This window comes from Somniosus microcephalus, chromosome 1, assembly GCF_052327205.1.
Source record: "Somniosus microcephalus isolate GS21.2 chromosome 1, FLI_Smic_1.0, whole genome shotgun sequence".
NCBI classification, from domain to species: Eukaryota; Metazoa; Chordata; class Chondrichthyes; order Squaliformes; family Somniosidae; genus Somniosus; species Somniosus microcephalus.
This window is the reverse complement of record NC_140987.1, coordinates 156,142,991-156,162,930: the sequence shown is the minus strand read 5'-3', so window position 1 is coordinate 156,162,930 and position 19,940 is coordinate 156,142,991.

The following is a 19,940-nucleotide window of genomic DNA, read 5'->3' as shown; positions in this document are numbered from 1 at the left end:
GTCATGATCTGCGCGCGCAGCTGAGCGCGCGCAAAGACTTTGCGCCGCCGCTAAATCTCTAGTGAAGTTGGGGCGAGGCGCAGATCACGCTGCGCCCTGCCGCTAGCTGCCTAGCGCCCGACATCTACTCCTCCTAAGGCGCTACCGGCTGGCGCAAACAACTGAATTTCTAGGCCTAAAGCCCTTATTGATTATGAGGAATAGATAGATCACCTAAATATTGGTAAATACATCCTCTAACACATAAATGCACAAAAATGGAGGCTTTTTCATAAATTTTTGACCAGCTGTTGGATTGAGCTTAGTTTAGTAACTTGCACGGTCGAACTTCACAGTTTTTCCCCCACTTACCACAGTTTACAATAGTTTTTCCTTCTGTGTGATAATTTGGGGAACAATACGAGGATGCAGAGGGTAATCCATTGCCTATCGCAGGAGACATTTGTAGCAATCTTATTCAGGCACGACACCTTTTCATGGCAACAACACCAGTGGTATTGTCATAACCCTTTCCCACCCAGGAAACCCATTCATCTCCACACACGCAACGCACGCTGCCAAGTTGCACGTCTCCGAGTCGCGCCACCTACGATGAGACAATTGTACACCTAAACAAAACCAATGTCTGAAGACTCAAATATAGTGGTCAAATATTTTAAATTTTTCACCCATGTTGTACGTTTGTCTAATCACCATGCATTCCTATTGGAGCTTCTAAAGCTGTGTCCTGTCAACTTTAATCCAAAGTTTCTCCTAGGTGCACCCTCAGTAGCAGGAATGTACAAGACCATTAGCTGCTGTGTTCTCCATGAGCCCTTTGGAGCTGTAGTGGCCTTCCCCTCAAAGCAGGTAAATCTTGAGAGGGAACCGACTGCTTGCGACATTTCTTGTGATGTTTCAAGGGCAGCTTGTCCCTATTTCCTTCTACATCTGAGGGGAATAGTCAGAGGACACACATCTCAAAACCTACCATGCCACTGATATCAAGGTAGTCGCTCTAGAAGGCCACTGATCTGTGGAAAACAGACTAAATTATACTTTTTAGATCACTAAAACCATGCGAGGTACTTCTCACAACCTCAATTGCTTAGAAGAAGAAGAAAGAACCCTATTCTTTGTTGGAGACACCATCTCAGAAACTTGCTTTGTTTTTAAGGCCTCTGTGCTGAGAACATCCGCTGCAGATTGCCCAATAGCTGCTACAGGCTCCAGGATGGACTGAAATGCTGTATTCACATCCATCATGGTATTAGAAGTGCGGATACTTACTTATGAGTCAAATAACTCACTACCTACTGCACATTTTTCTTATGTTCATTAATAAATAGACATTCTTATTATGAACACAGCTAGCTTTTGCTAGACACTTTTATTGAGCACATGTGGACTAGGTGCAGTATCTGTAGAGGCTTCCATCTTGACTGCTGCCTTGTGGGTAGCCTAGTGCCTCATGGGTAATGTAGTCTTAATATACATACAGCTGGGTAGTGTAGTCTTATACATACAGCTATATACAGCTCCACACAGCTCTACGGCTCCACCTAGTGTCCACTATAGAATGACATGTAATTGATCATTACATCCCCCTTTCTTTGAGGTTTAACAAAATCAACATCAATCAACTTTCAAGAAAACAATAAAGATAATATCAGTAACACTTTTGTTAGTGCTCTATAAACATAAACATTTTCAAAACAGTCAACACATTTTCAAAGCTTTTTTACTTCACATGTGGATCTTCTCAACACGGGTAAGTCTGATGTGTCTTCATGAGATTGTTCTGGTGGTGAATGACAAGATGCAGTTGCGGCATTGTCATCGATCTGCTCTTGTATAGATCGAGGTCTCCTTGCGATCTTTGCTTGGAGAGGGTTTCAGTGTTTCCTTCACTCTTCATGCCATAACTCTCAATGTAGTCAATGCACTCTCGAAAAACTGCTGGCAGCTGGATCCCATCATACAGCATAGTCCTCTCAGCAGCCTCATCTAATGGAACACCAAAGATTGGCCTGAGGGAAGAAGGAGTATCCACCGGAACTGCTTCCTGCTCTGATGCAGGCTTCTTCTTTTTCTTTTTCTCTTTCCACTGCTTAACAACATCAGCTGCGGTTATATCTTTGGACTTTTTCTCCTTGTGTTTTTCCTCTTTGTGCTTTTCTTCCTTTGGCTTCTCTTTGACCTTAAAGTCTTTTTCTTTCTTCTTGGAGAAACTAGGCTTTTTGAAGACATGGATACCCTTTGGCCTTTCCATCCTTGATGGGCTCTCTGCTTCATCACCTGAGTCATCTGGTCTGCTTATGGCACAGTTTATACGGTAGACTCTCTTGACCAGTTCTAAGTCTTCACAAGCTTTGTCACCTAGTATCGAATCAAGTCTTTCAGCCACAACAGAAAACATGAGATGATGCACTTTGTCTTTGACTGTCGCTTTAAGTCTGCATACACCTAAGCTATCTATTTTCTGTCCATTATAGTCCTTCAGTAGTACTGACTTTTTCTGTATTTTGGGCTTTTCTTTCATATTGTTAATGTCACTCATACTGATTAAGTTTGCTTTTGCCCCAGTGTCTAGTTTCAAGGTAACTAATGCTCCATTTACCTGCAGTGGGATCATCCATTTGTCCTTTTTACTGCATTAACTTTATGTTCAGCATTGTCCATTTCTGAGGGCTGCACATTTTCTGTATCCTTTTTGATATTGTCACATGACACCATTCCTAAAAAAAATGTCTCACTTAAATCAGTGTCCTCAATTACATTAACTCGTTGCCCTTTCTTAGTTTTTACTTTTGAAAAGCATTGTTTGGCAAAGTGATTCTTTCCATTACACTTTGTGCACATTTTTCCAAACGCTGGGCATTGTCTTAACTGGTGTTTGTAACCACAGCGTTTACAATTAAAAATTTCATCCTCCGATTGCTTTTCATTTCTGTTCTGCCCACGTTTCTTCCCCTTGTAGGACACAGCACCGACAGCAGCATTATCACTCATTACAATCACATCATTATTGATTTCACTGAAAGTCTTCGCGTGCTTTCGAGCTAGCTCGCTGGCTTGGCATATTTTCACTGCATTTTCCAAATTTAGTTCGGTTTCTCTCAACAGACGTTCCCTGACTTTTTTATCATGAATACCAAACACAATCTGGTCACGAATCATGGATGATTTCAGCTCAGAGAAATTACATGTCTGTGCTTTCAGTTTCAGATCAGTTATAAAGCTATCAAAAGTCTCATTTTGCTGCTGTGTCGTGGAATGGAAGATGTATCTTTCATAGGTCTCATTCTTTTTGGGAGAGCAATGTGCATCAATTTTTTTTAGCACATCTTCTAATTTTTCTCTGTTCTCCTCTGGATTAAATACAAATGTATTAAATACCTCTATCGCCTGTGGGCCTGCAACCGTAAGCAGCAACGCTATCTTCCTTGCATCTGGCTTCATAACGAATCCGATGGCTGCAATGTAGATTTCGAATTGTTGTTTAAGAGTCTGCCAATTGTAGTCGATGTTTCCTGTGAGTTTCAAACGCTCTGGTGGCTTCAAATTCTCCATGTCACTTTTCACAATTTTCAGCAGATCTTCACCATCCTGGTACCATCTTATGTTCATTAATAAATAGACATTCTTATTATGAACACAGCTAGCTTTTGCTAGACACTTTTATTGAGCACATGTGGACTAGGTACAGTATCTGTAGAGGCCTCCATCTTGACTGCTGCCTTGTGGGTAGCCTAGTGCCTCATGGGTAATGTAGTCTTAATATACATACAGCTGGGTAGTGTAGTCTTATACATACAGCTATATACAGCTCTACACAGCTCTATGGCTCCACCTAGTGTCCACTATAGAATGACATGTTATTGATCATTACAATTTTCAGAGTCAGTCCCAAGTGCCAACACAAATGTGGATGCTTGGACACCATTCTTCATTTTAAAGTTCTACCCCTGAGATCTGGATCCCAAGGCTCCTTGCCAAGGACAGTTGACTTTTGACCCTCCCACCATCATCATCTGCCTCCTCAAGGCCCACCTCCAGCTTCCCCTCCCTACTTGAGTTCTGTATAATACCCTGTACACTCCCCACTGACTCACAATCCAATGATTCCCGAGTGGGTGTCTCAAGGCTGACATTTGGGAGAGTGATGGTAATGGACAGTGTACATGAAGAGGTGCTGGTAGGCTGAAAAACAGAGGCACCTGGTTCTTCCTCATGCTCCTCCACTGCTGGCTTGCTGCAGGACATCTAAGAGAGGAAAATAAGAGCAGAAATCAGTGTAGGTAGCTGAGCACTACTATTCCCTTGTGACTTTCAATCCAAGGAATATGATGCTGGTTGGCTAAAGTTTTAGAGTAACAATATGGGTGCTTCAGTAGCTGAGAGAGAACAAATGATGCATGCTATGATCAACATTCAACATGTCTGTCTCTGATACATTGGTTTGAGTGACTACTGCACAGTCCTTGTGAGGACAATGTCACGTCTTTAAAGTGAGGACATTCTTCATTATGCAGTGTAGCACTATTGTCGTGCTCAGTGGGGCAAACTAACGGCAGATTTAGAAGCCTGAAGGCCATTCATGAGGCACAGAGGGCCAGCAGCAGCAGCAGACTTGTATACCACCTCAATCTGTAACCTCATGCCTGTCACATCCCTCAGTCCTCCATCACCATCATGTCAGGAAATCAATCTTGGTTCAATGGAGAGTGTAGAAGGGTATGCCAGGAGCAGCACCAGGCACCCCTTTGAAGGAGGCACCAAACTATGGAAGATACAGCACAGGCTACTTGCATGCCAAATACTAAGGCAGCAAGCTATAGACCGAGCTGAGTGGCCCATAACCAACCAATCAGAGCAAAGCTCTGTAGCCTACTATATTGTCATGGCTCCAGTTATGACAGAGCCCAGCATGTAAGTGCAAGAGACCAGACTGAAGTATTTGTAATCATCTTCAGCCAAATGTGCCAGGTGAATAATCCTACTTGGCCTCCTCCGAAGCTTTCCACCATCATGGACGCCAGTTTGATCCAGTCAATTTGGTTCACTTGGTGTGACACTAAGAAGCAGCTGAGTGCACTGGACACAGCAAATGCTACGGGCCTTGGCAACATCCCAGCATATGCAAAGGACCTAATGCCTGTTGCAGACGTAGGCCCTGGATGCCTCTTTTGATACCTATACCAATATGATGGGCAGCGCACTTCCAGTGTGGAATGTGCACATGTGCGTGGACCCACCATATTGAACACTTTGGCATCTGTTTTATGCCTGTAAAATGGGCGCAGCGTCATTGCATTTCTAGGCCAAGAAGTCTGCATGATAATATTGTTCACTCTACTTTCCAGGCTGATATTTTTTAATTGGTTTAAAATCTGTGTCACTTTTGCTGATTATAAATTCTAATATTTCCTCATTATTTTCAATTCTGAGCTCTGAGCTGAAGCCAAAGCCAAATTTTTGCACACCACAGGTTGGCTTGATTGGGCAAAGTCTAAACTTTACACTTTTTAATCGAACATTGCAATCAGAGACCAACTCACTAGTCACCAGTTTCAGTTCATTATGAACATACAATAAAACCAAACAACAAACCAAGCTTTCATTGTAACTGTTGCTCAGCATCTGGCATTGATGTTACATCTTTCCTTAGTAAGCAGTGTGTTTGTATATATCTTCAACAGAAAGATTTGCAGATCAGAGACAGAGGCAAACAAGTTGCTAAATTAATTTCACACACTGTAGGCGGTTTTCCAGGAATGCTGCCCACTCCTCTGCTTCCCCTAAAACAAACTCTTTAACATGTCATTTTTATAAACTTGAACGCTTAGACACAAATCTAAGACTTGGATAAAAGGTGTTGCATGTACATTCTCCATTAATATTTCACCCTGTCAAATATTAGATATTCTGATCTTATGTCTAAAACCACAAGGGGGGAGACATAGGACCTAAACTTTCATGCTTTGTGGTAGAATCTAGATTTACAACCACGTTATCCTAACTACTTAAACCTCCAGCAGAAAGGCTGTTTGCTTGGCCTGGAGGCAATTCGCACATAAGTGATAAAACAATGTGTAACATCATAAATACTGTACTAACCTTCAACTCTCTGTCATTCTCTGAGATGGAACTTTACCGTGGGTGGGTGATAAGGGCTTATTATTACAGGAAAATAGCTGCTAGTGGTGGCAGTAAGCTGTTTGGTTGAATGTGTGAATTTTCCTTGGGGTGGGGGGTAGTTCGTTTTATCTGAGCATTAGAGCTAATGCGCACGCTGATAATTACTGTTAATGGACTAGGTACTAACTCTTGCCCACGTTGCTATAATTGCACATGTGAGGAAACACGTGTAACCCACATTAATGCACTGACCTGGCATTGACGTTTTCATGTTAAGCGTCAATTAACGGGAAAGGGGCAAGTTAACTCAGGATTTACTTGATTAGCACATCACATTAATCTCCCACAATTTATATTGACATTAAAGTACCAGAGGTTCCTGGGTTCAAGCCTCAATGCAGGACCAAAGTACAAAATCTAGGCTGATATTTCAGTGCCGTCCCGAGGAACTGTTGCATTGTCAGTGGTGCCACAATTGAGATGAGGCATTAAACTGAAGCCCAGTCTGCCTGTTCAGGCAGATGTAAAAGATCTCATGGCATTAGTTGAAGAAAGATTCAACTAGTTGCCAAGTTTTGCCTTTAACATATTAAAACTCATTGATTCACGATCCCCTATCATCCCTGCACATGCAAAGTTTCACAATTCTCCAACACATCAATTTCAGAATCCTTGCGCTCACCTAATAATCTCTCTATGACCTCATTCCATCCCACCTTTGCAACCTCATTCAACCCTTTGCTTTCCAATTCTGGCCTCCTTTGCATCCCCCCAATTCTTGGCTTCAACTTCAGCAGCAGAGCCTTCAGCGGTTTCAGCCCCGCACTCTAGAACACGCCTCCTAATATTCTCCACCTTACTATTTCTGCCTCTCCTAAAAGCCTAAAAAACTCTTTGATCATGCCTTTAGCCAGCAACCTCAATCCTCCTCCTTTCACCTCTTTGCCTGTGAAGCGCTTTTGCAAGTTGTCGAGTATTCCATTGCTACTCCTGGTCAGCCTCCCACCCTGCAGCCTTTGTAAACTTAAGGTCATCCAAAATTCGGCTGCCCATGTCCTAACTCGCGCCAAGTCCTGTTCACTCATCGTCCCTGTTGCTCGCTGACCTACATTGGCTCCTGGTTTAGCAATGCCTCAATTTTAAAATTGCTATCTGTGTTTTCAAATCCATCCACGGTTTCGCGCCACCCTATCCCTGTAACCTCCTTCAGCCATACAACCCTGAGATCCCTGCACTCCTACTGTGCAGTCCCGATTTTCACCGCTTCATCGTTGTGGCCGTGTTTTCAACTCCCTAGGGCCTAAGCTCTGGTATTCAGCCCCCACTCCCCATCCTCAAACCTCTCTGCCTCACTACCTCTCTCTCCTCCTTTAAGACACTTCTTAAAACCTACATATTTAACCAAACTTCTGATCTCCTGTCCTAATATCTCCTTGTGTGGCTTGGTGTCAAATTTTATTTGATAACACCCCTGTGAAGTGGCTTGGGACGTTTTACTTAATTAAAGGTGCTATATAAATGCAAGTTGTTGTTGCTGCTGTTGCTAAGCATCTCATGTGAACACATGATTGGATTTCTGTTCAGCTAGCTGCATCAGTACAGCTGTGAGGAGGGCTGCTTTGATGTTTGTGGTCATAGTTCTTTTACTTTGATCCGGCAGAGCTCTGTGCCCATTAATTTTAATAGATGAAAAATCTATTAAGAGACAGTTATAGTTCTCATTATTGTAAACTGAATTAAAATAAAAGTTGATACTTGTGACACACTATTAAATATGAGAAACAGAAGAAGATAGGAATGTAAAAAAAAGCAATTAAATGTAGCAGTTCCTGTTATAAGTCAAGACTCTACAAATTAATTTTAATAAAGAGTACGATTTGCACAGACTAGCCTAACAGCACTGCTGGTTATAATGGAGTTAAAATTTCTCATTCTATTTCTGAATATTCTCTGAAAGGGCAATAAAGGTCAGTTGTAGTAGTCATTGTCCTTTCACCCCACACAACCCACAAACTCTATTAAATCCTCAGTGCAACGTGTGGGTCCTTCAATTAGAAGATCAATGCCCTTGAAACAGATGGACTGACAAAGGATCTTATCAGAGAAATACATACCTGCAAATGAATTATGTCTTCCAGTATCCTTCACCAGTACACTGCCACAACATAGCAATTCCTTATTGTCATTCTACTACACGCTCAGAGCACCATGAGGAATTGTTACAATAGGACAATTCACAGTCTAGCTAAACATTCTTCTATTCAGGAATCTAGAAATAGAAATCCGAAGCGAGGTGTCTACAGTGAGCATCCGCTGTTGTTCTGTGTCTGTGTGTACATCTCACAGGCCATTAATTAATTAATTCATTTGATTTAATTTGGTAAAATGTCAAAATACTGTTTAAACATTAGAATTCCATTCACATGCTATAAGTAATCAACAGCAGTATTTGCTCTGTTATTGAGGGAGGTTATGGTTAGACAAGTTTATTGTAATGTTACATGACTCAATATAGTTATGGATAGTTTATAGAATATAAGAAATGTGTACTTTTGGCTCCAAATGAAAAGTATTATCCTTTCATTTTGCTACAGAGACATTTTGTAAAAATAATTTAAGATTTTCAAAATAATTTATAAAATATAATTTGTATCCCATTTTTGAACACCTGCCACAGTTAAAATTATGTAAGCTATAAAGATAAAGGCCAAACTATTATTGAATTCTTAATTCAAATGATATTTGATCTGAATTAAACTCAAATTGTCACTGGCTTGGTTTGGATTGTGCTCAGGTATTTCAAAATGGCAGTTGCCCCAGCCATTTTGATTATGAAGTTCAGTGTCCAGGAAGAAGACAGAAATTGAGCAGAACTGTTGGCATATTTGCGCAACTCTCACAACCAAGAAGGAAGTCTCATCTCTGAGTCCATAGAACTGTCTGCTAAATTCTGCTAAACATTTGTGACATTCTTGAGTCTGAGATTGAGCTACTTGCTGCTATCATAATTATTTTTGGCTGTCACAAATTGATATTCATTGTGAAATGAGAACAAAATATCATTTGCATATCCTATTTGAGGATCCAATGATTCCATTTTTCATTTTTTCCTACTCCAAACGCATATCCCTCTACACTTTCCTGAATCATACATTGATTCCTAAGTCAATTAAAATCATTACCACTACAAGTAGTGGATCTTCTGTAAAGGGTATTGTATTATGGGGTAGAAAATGCGGGCTGTCGTTTGACTCATGGGGTGGGGAGAATACTGCACCATACACTAATGTTGTGACATTGCATACCTGTGGCTAGTGTTTTTTTTTATTCATTCATGTGATCTGGGCGTCACTGGCAAGGCCAACATTTATTGCCCATCCCTTATTGCCCTTGAGAAGGTGGTGGTGAGCCACCTTCTTGAACCGCTGCAGTCCGTGTGGTGAAGGTATTCCCACAGTTCTGTTAAGGAGGGTGCTCCAGGGTTTTGACCCAGCGAATATGAAGGAAAGGTGATATATTTCCAAGTCAGGATGGTGTGTGACTTGGAGGGGAACTTGCAGGTGATGGTGTTCCCATGCGCCTGCTGCCCTTGTCCTTCTAGGTGGTAGAGGTCGCGGTTTGGGAGGTGCTGCCAAAGAAGCCTTGTCGAGTTGCTGCAGTGCATCTTGTAGATGGTACACACTGCAGCCACGGTACGCCAGTGGGGCAGGGAGTGAATGTTGAAGGTGGTGGATGGGGTACCAATCAAGCAGGCTGCTTTGTCCTGGATGGTGTTGAGCTTCTTGAGTGTTGTTGGAAATGCACTCATCCAGGCAAGTGGAGATTATTCCAATACATTCCTTACTTGTGCCTTGTAAATGGTGGAAAGGCTTTGGGGAGTCAGGAGGTGAGAAACTGGCCACAGAATACCCAGCCTCTGACCTGCTCTTGTTGCCACAGTATTTGTGTGGCTGGTCCAGTTAAGGTTCTGGCCAATGGTGACCCCCCAGGATATTGATGGTGGGGGATTTGGCAATGGTAATGCCGTTGAATGTCAAGGGGCGGTGGTTAGACGCTCGCTTGTTGGAGATAGTCATTGCCAGACACTTGTGTGGTGCAAATATTACCTGTCACATATCAGTCCAAGCCTGGATGCCATCCAGGTCTTGCTGCATGCGGGCATGGACTGTTTCATTATCTGAGGAGTTGCGAATGGCACTAAACACTGTGCAGTCATCAGTGAACATCCCCATTTCTGACCTTATGTTGGAGGGAAGATGATTGATGAAGCAGCTGAAGATGGTTGGGCCTAGGCCATTGCCCTGAGGGACTCCTGCAGCGATGTCCTGGGGCTGTGATGATTGACATCCAACCACCACAGCCATCTTCCTTTGTGGTAGGTATGACTCCAGACAGTGGAGAGATTTCCCCCCTGATTCCCATTGATTTCCGTTTTACTAGGGCTCCTAGTGCCACACTCGGTCAAATGCTGCCTTGATGTCAAGGGCAGTCACTCTCACCTCACCTGTGGAATTCAGCTCCTTTGTCCATGTTTGGACCAAGGCTGTAATGAGGTCTGGAGCCGAGTGGTCCTGGCAGAACCCAAACTGGGCATCAGTGAGCAGGTTATTGGTGAGTAGGTGCCGCTTGATAGCACTGTCGACGACACCTTCCATCACTTTGTTGATGATTGAGAGTAGGCTAATGGGGCGGTAATTGGCCAGATTGAATTTGTTCTGCTTTTTCTGGACAGGACATACCTGTGCAGTTTTCCACATTGTCGGATAGATGCCAGTGTTGTAGCTGTACTGGAATAGCTTGGCTAGAGTTGCAGCTAGTTCTGGAGCACAAGTCTTCAGCACGACAGCCGGGATGTTGTCAGGGCCCATAGCCTTTGCTGTATCCAGTGCGCTCAGCCATTTCTTGGTATCACGTGGAATGACTACAAGTGTTATTGGCACAGTTTTAATGTTAGAAAGTTAAGAAAGATTTAAATGGTAGCATTAGCAGATCTCTTGTTTTTGTTCTGTCTATCTCTCTCATACACACTTTTTTTTTAATGCAGCCTCGGTTAGAAACTAAATTTATTATAAAGTTATTGGCATTTGTCCCCAGCTTTTCTTCAAATAATTTAGAAAATTCAGATGAGCGCAAACTGCTAGAAGCTCAAGGAAGATATTCCAATAGTTCAGCTACTGAATGGTACTGCTGCACCCTGTGAAGTTGTGCACACTGCACATAATTAGACTGCAGGGTATAGTCAGAGCTATGGGCAAGATTAGCAAGTTCAGGTTCAGACTTATAAGAAAGGCGAGGCCTTCAAGTAACAACTTTAATAAAGATATCAATAGACACACAAAAAACAATGCAATGGGTAAATTTATCATGTTATTCTGAAGTATGAAATACTTGTGTTTGAAACTTTATTTTGGATATTATAAATTTCAGTTTTTCAGAAAAAAAATTCAGAAAACACTTTGAGTGACTTGTGGGGAAAAGATAACACACGTCATGTGGCAGTGTGACAGGTAAATCACAAAATGAATATTGAAACTCCTATTAGAATGCCACCTACTGGTTGCAGAGAAATGTAACAGGAGTGTGTGAACATTTTAACATGGCAATGTTAAGATAGCAGTTTTCAGTGAGCAACTCAAGTATTGATTTTAACTTAGAGATTGCAGCATGCATAAGAAGATTTTACAAATTCATATCCCAGCGCTGAGAGCACAGAACAGGAATTTATGCTCAGAGGTCTGCGCATCCCACAAGGTGTTCAGTCAATTCATTTTAATGGTTGGAAAATACTGCAGGAATTGCTGACAGCTGCACCTGAATTCCTGATACGTCGTCCTGGTGCTGGAAATTCCATGCCTGGAATACAAATTTGTAAATCTATCCTATAATGTCCAGCATATAGTAATATAATTGGACTGTAGTGTTGTAGGGACCATCTTTCAGATGAGATGTTAAACTGAGGCAGCATCTGCCAGTTCAGCAAGATGTTAAGATCACATGGCACTATTTGAACAACAGCAGGGAACCCTGGCGTTCTTCCAATGTCCTGGCCAGCAATATTCCCTCAATCTTCACCACCAAAAACAAATCATCTCCTTGCTGTTAATGGGATATTCCTGTGAGCATTGAGTGCCATGTTTGCTTACACAACAACAGTGCATACACTTCAAAGCAATTAATTGTACATGAAGCGCTTTGGGATGATTCTGCGAAATATGATAAAATTCTATATAAATTCAACTCCTTTCTTTATAAATACTAAGGCAGCAAAAGAGGCATCCAGGGCCCGCGCCTGAAACACATGCAAATAAGGGGCCTTTGACAAGTTTGAAGCCCCCTTCGCAAAGTTGGTCTGCCCTGAATGCAGCCAATGCCAGGCTGGCTGTGTTCAGGAAAACGTGGTCTACATTTGGCCTAACCAGTGGTCCTTAAAGAGGTGGTTGGCACCAAAAGGATGTTTGTTAAAATATGCTTACCTGAATGTGGAGCTGGCTCCACTGCAATTTCAAAGGCAGTGCCGGCCCCCACTCTCTCCCCCTCCCGATTGCTTCCTCTCCTCTCCCAATCGCCTCCCTCCCTCCAGATCATTTCAACCCTCTGCCATCTTGGGAAAACTCTGGCATGCAGCCTATCCATTAATTTGAATGATAGACTGTGCCCCGTGAGATACCCTCCCTGCAAAAAATGCTTTCTTCTGTGAATGCCAGATCGCAGAATTATTCTTATGTTATACAGAATGACATACTCTAGAATTTGTGTAACACACCTGAGGGTTGAGGTGACATTGATAATTTGAGAAGACAACATTGTCTCAATCCATCAATGTGCCACTGCCTTGCGACACACCACAGACTGCTTGTTAACCTGTAAATATTCTAGTGTCATGTGGAACTAATGACCAGCAATAATAGTGGAGGTGGGAGAGATACTTGGAGCTCCTGAACTTTACCAGTATTTGACCTATCTGTGGAGATTGTATCAAATGGCAGAGGAGCTTTTACAATTTTTATAAAAATGAGAGGTGCTGATGGGGGCTTTCCCTTCATTTCAATTCCTGTCATTAATTTATTTTCTTTAGACAGACCTGCCAACAGAATTGAAGTAGAAATTACTGCCACCCCCTCCCCTCCCAACATTGCCAACACTGATACTGAAGCTATGGAAAATGGACTGCAATGGTTTGACTTCTCTACGAATCTTTTCAGCCATACCTTTATTTGAGACTGTTCCTATTACATTATTTCTCGCTATTACTTGTCTTCCTTTGTCACAGTTCAATATGCATTTAAAAAATAAACAATAAATGCAAAACCAAGAGGCAAATGGGATTGTTGGGTAAAGGTTTTAACAACAGGTTATGGGAAAAAGATTCTGCAGCAGATATTAATTGATCTACATACTTAAATTAAGGACTTGTTCTTAGTTGTTTCAATGCCAATGCCAGCTATGAACCCTCGCTGTCTTTAGAGATGATGAGACAATGATGATTGTGTTAAATATGGAAGATTTAAATGAAATCCACTACTGTCAGAACAGGTAATCAGCAGTTTGCTAGTCAAGTAAAAGGGAATGTGGAAAAAGTGCTGAACAACAGGTAAGTTCTGCGGCAGTTATTTTATTATTGTAGGAGCAACTGTAGAGGAATGGCTGACATTATAAAATAAAGGGCGCAATTGATTTATGCTCTTTTTAAAATCAAATATACTGCACTTGCTGTTTATCACTTGGACTAATAATGACAGCTATAAACGTCTGCTGCTCTTAGAGATGGTGTAATAATGATGAAATGATGATTACTTGTGATCAATGGAGAAGTATTACATTCAAATTAAGACCCTGCCTATAAGGACTGGCAGTGTGCAGTCTGCCACACAACCAGCTACGAGTGTAGAACAAAGTACTCGACATTAGGCAGCGCTTGTGGAGAAATCCTGTAACATTTACTTTGCTGTTATGGTACCCCAGAGGAAAATGTGAAAGAATGATTGTTGTGTATGAAACATGCATTGACTCAGCATCCTCTTGCAGTGAAATAAACTGCACTGGCCACTTGGACAAATAGTGACAGGATATGTCATGGTGCTGTGATGAATGCAATGTTGAAATGATATGATAAATGTAGAGCTGTACTCAGATAAGAGCTCCTGTCTCAGGATAAGAAGAATGGAGACTGTGGGCTGGACTTTGATACTGGGGCAGGCTGGGGTTGTGTAATCCGCATTTCGTGTTAGCCACCCAATTCTAAATCGATGTGGGAGAATGATGCGATTTTAACTTAAGTGGGCAATTGAGTTCCAACGTGTAGGAACCCATGGCCATTGAGTTTTTCCAGACTGATGATGTCATCATTGCTGCTGCATTTAAGGTCTGCAACAAGCCTTGCTTCTTCTGCAGACTGCCAACCTTTTGGCCTTTGCAGTGAGAGACACCTGCAGGAAGAATGGCCAGCCAGAGACCTAGGTCTGCACCCCACTTCGATGATGTTGCCCTGCAGGCTTCAGTAGAGGGAGCAAGAAGCCTCACCAGCAAACCAAGGCTGTGTGGATCCAGGTGGCAGCGGAGGTCAACTCTTTGTCAGTAACCCACAGAACCTGGCTTCAGTGCAGGAAGAGATTTCATGACATTCTGTGCACTGGAAAAGTGAGTATGAATTTCCCATCACCCTCAATCTGATCCCCATTGCCTTTCCTCACCAGCACTCAGCTTTAGCAATCTCTTCCTCCACATCCCACTTGACACTGACATCCATGCACCCTTAACCATTCCCTCTCTCTCTATGATCACATTCACCTAACTATTCGACTATGCAGCCCTCACACTCCCTATCACTGTGATGCTATGAAAACAACTGACAACACACACGGAGGGCCCTTGGTCTTGCCATCTGACTCCATCTTTGTCTCCTTCTAAGCATCTATGCTATGGATTCTCTACACTCACTCCTTCATTCTCACTCAACCTCCACTTGTCTCCCTCATTGAAGGAAAAGAGAGCTCACAATAAGAGAGAAAGAGCGAGGACAGGAGGAGGGCCACCCTCAATAGCCCACCTCACCCCCTGGGAGGAGGCGGTCCTGGAGATCATGGGACTGGAGGACGATGCACAAGTGGGGGACGGACAGACGGGTGCATCACAGCAAGCTGGTGACAGAATAGTTTTCCATCTCTCTCAATGACATTGCATGAGTCGCTGATAATGATTCTGAAGCTCTAACAGATGGACTTATGATCATCTGCAATATGCAATGTGCATGTAACCTTGGCATCACATCTCTGACTCTTTCCTTTACTCCCCCACAGGATCATCGTAAGCACCCGTCCCAACTAGCTAGGAGGAAGAGCCTGAGCATCCAGACTCCTCAGAGGAAGCTGCAACCTCTGAGGGCGCAGTGTCAGCAGAATTCAGGGCACCCAGCACCAGCGCAGACACTCACACCTCGGTGGGACCATCGCGAGATAGAGTAGTGTTGTATCACAGCTCACAAGTGAGCATCAGCAGATTGTGGAGACAGGGGCAGCAGTGGAGAGTCCGAGTCGGAGGGCGCAGGACTCTGCCAGCTCGGCTCAGCTGCATGTCAATCCTCTGCCTCTGGGTCCATCCATAAGATCAGCGGTGCTGGAACTCCAGGAACGGATGTAAGAGTCTCTGGCAGGTTTTGTCTCCAGGGTCGCTGCGAGTGTGGAGCGAATGCAGGAGTCCATTGTGAACATGAGCAGCGCCTTTGTGGTGCCATTGGTGCATGAACGCATCACCATGGAAAGAATGGCATCCTCCTTGGAGGTGATAAGTTGTAAGAGTGCAGAAACATAGAAACATAGAAGATAGGAGCAGGAGTAGGCCATTTGGCCTCTGGAGCCTGCTCTGCCATTCAATGCGATCATGGCTGATCATCCAAGTTCAGTACCCAATTCCTGTTTTCTCCCCATACCTCTTGATCCATTTAGCCTTAAGAAATATATCCAACTCCTTCTTGAATATATTTAATGTATTGGCCTCTACTGCCTTCTGTGGTAGAGAATTCCACAGGTTCACCACCCTCTGGGTGAAGAAATTCCTCCTCATTTCTGTCCTAAAATGCCTACCCCTTATCCTTAGACTGTGACCCCTGGTTCTGGATTCCCCGACCATTGTGAACATCCTCCCTGCATCTAGTCTGTCCAGTCCTGCCAGGATTTTATAAGTTTCAATGAGATCCCCTCTCATTCTTCTAAACTCCAGCGAGTACAAGCCCAATCAACCCAATCTCTCCTCATACGTCATTCCTGCCATCCCAGCTATCAGCCTGGTGAATCTTCGCTGAACTCCTTCCATGGCAAGAAAATCCTTCCTCAGATAAGGCGACCAAAACTGCACACAATACTCAAGATGTGGTCTCACCAAGGCCCTGTACAACTGCAGCAAGACATCCTTGTTCCTGTACTCAAACCCTCTCGCTAGGAAGGCCAACATACCATTTGCCTTCTTAACTGCCTGCTGCACCTGCATGCTTACCTTCAGCGACTGGTGCACAAGGACACCCAGGTCTTGTTGCACTTCCCCTTCTCCCAATCTATTGCCATTCAGATAATAAACTGCCTTCCTGTTTTTGACACCAAAGTGGATAACCTCGCATTTATCCACATTATATTGTATCTGCCATGCTTCTGCCCAATCACCCAACCTGTCCAAATCATCCTGGAGCTTCTCGGCATCCTCCTCACAGCACACACGCCCACCCAGCTTTGTGTCGTCTGCAAACTTGGAGATATTACATCTAGTTCCCACGTCTAGATCATTAATAAAGATTGTGAATAGCTGGGGTCCAAGGACCGATCCCTGCGGTACCCCACTAGTCACTGCCTGCCACTCGTAAAAAGACCCATTTATTCCAACTCTTTGTTTTCTGTCTGCCAACCAGTCCTATATCCAAGTCAATACCTTGCACCCAGTCCCATGTGCCTTAACTTTACATGCTAATCTCTTATGTGAGACCTTATCGAAAGCCTTCTGAAAGTCCAAATACACCACATCCACTGGTTCTCCCTTATCTATTTTACTAGTTACATCCTCAAAAAATTGCAGTAGATTAGTCAAGCACGATTTACCTTTTGTAAATCCATGTTGACTTTGTCCGATCCTGTCACTGTTTTCCAAGTGCTCTGCTATTACATCTTTTATAATGGACACTAGCATTTTCCCCACTACCGATGTCAGGCTTACCGGTCTGTAATTCCCCGTTTTCTCTCTACCACCTTTTTTGAATAGTGTGGTAACATTAGCTACCCTCCAATCCATGGGTACTGCTCCAGATTCCATCGAATGTTGGAAGATGATCAGCAATGCATCTATTATTTCTAGGGCCACTTCCTTAAGTACCCTAGGATGTAGATTTTCAGGCCCTGGAGATTTATCGGCCTTCAATCCCATCAATTTCCCTAACACCATTTCCCTACAAATACTGATTTCTTTCAGTTCCTCCCTTTCATCAGACCCTATGTTCCCCGACATTTCTGGGAGGTTATTTCTGTCCTCCTTTGTGAAGACAGAACCAAAATATGTATTTAATTGGTCTGCCATTTCTTTGTTCCCCATTATAAATTCCCCTGATTCTGACTGCAAGGGACCTATGCTTGACTTCACCAATCTTTTTCTCTTCACATATCTATAAAAGCTTTTACAGTCAGTTTTTATATTCCCTACAAGCTTACTCTCATATTCTATTTTCCTTTTCTTAATTAATCCCTTTGTCCTCCTTTGTTGAATCCTAAACTGCTCCCAATCCTCTGGATTACTGCTTTTTCTGGCCAATTTATATTTCCTCTCCTTGGATCTTATGCTATCCCTAATTTCCCAAATACTGCCATCTCAAAGGACACTGAACTTGTTGTTAAATTGACCTCGTGGTGAGAAAAGCAACTCGAACAGTCCTCTTCAGGACCAAAGAAAACTACATGTAGGACTTGTTGTGTCTGTGTGTTGATAGAGACACTGAAGACAGGAGTTGGTTTCATAGGTGTTTACTAAACAAAGTCTGGAGGGGAACTAACTGATACAACACAATATACAGGCTTATATATCCCGAGTGGCCATTACCGGCATTACAGTACACATGGGGCTCTTAAAGGCACATACACTACAATTCCTCCCCTTTTAGCCAACCAGTACATAATATTTTAAGTAATTATTAATTACATGTTACAAGAAAAATAATCTACACATTGCTGCAGTTAATTAATTATAAGCCAGTCTCTCTGGAGGCTTCCTGACTCGGTCCGGATAACGCCTCGGTGGTGTAGTAGTTTCTGGTGGTGTAGTAGGCTCTTTTGGCAAGGCTGATTCGGCTTGATTGCCAGTGTCGTGTTCATCGGGTTCCAGTATCACCGGATCGGAGGTAGATATGGGTATCTCTACTTCATCGTTAGACGTATAGAGTTGTGGTGTAGGTTGTCCCTTTTCGGATGACTCTATGATTTGGTCAGCATGGCGCCTTATTATGCTTTCTCCGATGTCCATGGTATACATCAGCGGTCCTAGTCGTGTGCAGATAGTTCCAGGCTGCCATTTCTCGGTACGGTAGTCCCGGGCCAAAACTTGTTGACCTATCTGGAAGGTTCTAGTTGGCCTTTCATTCATGCCTTGAAATTGCCGGTTCTCCACGTCCCTTCTGATGTTGGGCTTGATCAAATCCAGCCGGCATCTTAGGCTTCTATTGAAGAACATCATGGCGGGAGTTTGGTTTGTAACCATATGTGTTGCATTCCTGTATGCGAACAAGAAGTTATCCACCTTGTGCTGAAGTTTTATGTCTTCATTACCCATGGCATTTATGGCCTTCTTGAAGGTCTGGACAAACCTTTCAGCCAATCCATTGGTGGCGGGATGGTATGGGGCGGACATGTAGTGCTTAACCCCATTGTTTTTTAAGAACTTCCTGAATTCTTCAGACACAAATTGCAGTCCATTATCAGAACAGATCTGTTCCGGCAGCCCACTCCTGGCAAATATGGTCCTTAATACTGTGATGGTTTTTTCCATGGTGGTGGAGGACATCTTTATTACCTCCGGCCACTTGGAGTGGGCATCAACCGCGATTAAGAACATTGAGTCCATAAATGGACCAGCAAAGTCGATGTGTACCCTTTGCCAGGGAGATGAGGGCCACTCCCATGGATGTAGAGGGGCTTGGGGTGGAGCGTTTTGGACCTTCTGGCATCCTAGGCAGCTCTTGGTCATTTCTTCGATGTCTCCATCGATACCTGGCCACCATACAAATGCCCTGGCTAGGTTCTTCATTTTCACTCCACCCAGATGCCCCTCGTGAAGCTCCTTTAGAAATTTATCCTGGAGTTTGGGTGGAATCACCACTCTGGATCCACACATCAAGGTTCCTCGGCACACTGACAGCTGTTCTCTTCTTTGCGAGAATGCTGGCAACAGTGGTTCTCCATGTGCTGGCCACCCCTTCACTGTTAAATCGTAGACTCGTGAGAGAGTCGGGTCATTTCTAGTTTCCCTTTCAATGGCAGAATTTGTTACTGGTAGACATTCGACTATGGTAGAGTGGAAAGTCTCCACTGGGTCTACGGTAGGTGCTTCTTCTACCATTGGCAACGGTAGGCGGGATAACCCGTCAGCATTCCCATGCTGTTTTGATCCTTTGTATTCTATGTTGTATTGGTGTGTCCCTAGAAAAAGGGACCACCTCTGTAGCCTTTGCGCTGTCATAATGGGAACACCCTTTTTAGGGTTGAATATGGAGATGAGGGGTTGATGGTCAGTCAACAAGGTAAATTTTTGTCCGTGTAGGTAATGGTTGAATTTCTTCACTCCCCATACCAGGCTGA